This window comes from Cynara cardunculus, assembly GCF_001531365.2.
Source record: "Cynara cardunculus var. scolymus isolate 2C chromosome LG 5, CcrdV1, whole genome shotgun sequence".
NCBI classification, from domain to species: domain Eukaryota; kingdom Viridiplantae; phylum Streptophyta; class Magnoliopsida; order Asterales; family Asteraceae; genus Cynara; species Cynara cardunculus.
Genome location: NC_037532.1, coordinates 23,169,139 through 23,171,324, shown reverse-complemented (window position 1 = coordinate 23,171,324; position 2,186 = coordinate 23,169,139).

The window sequence follows — 2,186 nt, the reverse complement described above, 5'->3', positions numbered from 1 at the left end:
TGTATAATTAAAATTAATTAATAAATTCTAATTCTAATTTAATATTTATTTATAATTATTAATAATAGTAAATAGTAAGTAATATTAATTAGGGTTATATTTGGAAAAAAAAATGTTAAAAGCTGTTCATATGCTACTTTAAGTAGCTTATCAATAAGCTAGCTTATTAGCTAATAAGTTGACTTATAAGCTAATAAGCTGGCTTATAAGCTAGTTTATAGGTATTTAAACAATTACTCAAAAAATAAGTTGGTTTATAAATTAGCTTATGTTTGGAAAATAATGCTTAAATATGAAGGAAATGATACATGGGATGGTTAAGGACTTTGATGAATGACTAAGAAATATGATATTGATGAATAGTTTGATAATGTTTATAAAAAGTAGTGGAAGTGATGTAATAAGGTATTAGTATGTGTAAGTTAAAATTAATGCTTAATAATCGAATTTAAATATGCGGGCAATATGTTACAAAATATGATCTAAAATTATGTATATAGATAATGCCGTTAGGGAACTAACAGTACGTTATTATGGTGAATCAATCATGCTGAATAAATAACTTGATGTTTGTGTAGAAGCGATAAGCATATACCAAAGTAGATATGTAAGAATGTTATATAATGGTGGTTTATTGATCTAATGGTATGATAATATGGAACATAATTCCTAATTCACTTACTCATTTGTGAGTATTCAAGGTTGCTAGTTTACCTGGAGCGAGACCTCAAAGTTTATCAACATCAATATGTTGACATAGAGGTCAAAGGCATGTTAAGGAGATTCGGTGATAACCAATTGAACCTTGACAAATAGTTTATTATAGCAGGGTATAATTGTAATTTGGTTAACATGGTAGGTAGCTTATTTTCTTATATGAACCTGTAGATGTTGATTCACTTCTCTAATAATAAAAAGGTTAGGCTTTTCTTCTAAACATCCTTATTTTACGGTTCTCTCTCTATTATGGTATCAGAGCTTCTACACGTCTCTTTTAGCCATGGCAGAACAACCTTCAAGTTCCTCTGATTCATCAAATTATGTTATCGATATCAGATTCCATCCATATTGTCTTTATCATTCTGATAATCCAAGTATTGTTCTGGTATCTCAAATTCTAACCGGAGATAATTACGTTTCGTGGAATAGAGCAATGTCTATTGCTCATGCTGTTAAAAACAAACAAGTTTTACTAATGGATCTCTTTCAAAACCAGATGGTTCAATCTCTGTGCTTCTGAATTCTTGGATGAGAAATAACAATATCGTTATTTCGTGGATCTTAAATTCTGTATCAAAAGAAAGTTGGATAAAACTCTATTATTCAAACATGAGGTAATTACCTCATGTTTGAATAATAGAGTTTTATCCAACTTTCAACATTCAAACTTTGAGCATTATTCATGTTTTGAATTTTGTATTGGATTTTGAGTACATATTTGACTGGGTGTTCTGATTTGGGGGTTTTATCACGAAAAGGATGGTGTCCGGAAAGATGTTGCTTTCTTGATATAGGAATTTCATCTGAGAAATTATTATTTAGATAAGGAGTCTTTGAGTTCTTACCAATTTATAATTATGATGAAACTATTTGAACTCAATAGGTGTTAGCATGTGCATCAGATCAGTTAGGTCAAATATTATTGTATCCGAGATCACTGAGCTTAAAGATTGAAGAGGTCAAAGCTTAAAGTCAACATGGTGCTTAATTGTAGTTTGACTTTGTAATTAGTCATTCCTATAAATAGCTTTGTAATGGTAGTTGGTAGTTAGACTTGGAACAGTTAGTTTTGCAAGTTGCTTGTTAACTGTAGGTGGGAAAAATAGATTGAACACTCTTACACTTTCATGTTTCAGTATTGTACTTTTCTCTCATCAATATACAAGCCAGTTTCTTGAATTGCTATATCTAGATTGTTGTTCTACTCTTTCAAATTGGATTTAACAATTGGTATTAGAGCAAGTAACAATTGGTACAGAGCAATTAACAATATACTTGTTGGAGAATGGTACTAGCGACAACGTAAAGAGTTGAGTGCTAGTTAGAAGTATGAGAAGGATTTAGCTATTCGGGGATGTCTTTCGTATTTTGGAGATAGCGACTATTGTTGGGTTTTTAATAACACTCGACCTTAACCTAGACTTTATTTAAGACTTCGTTTATTGTTGATTGATGCAAAATTCTAT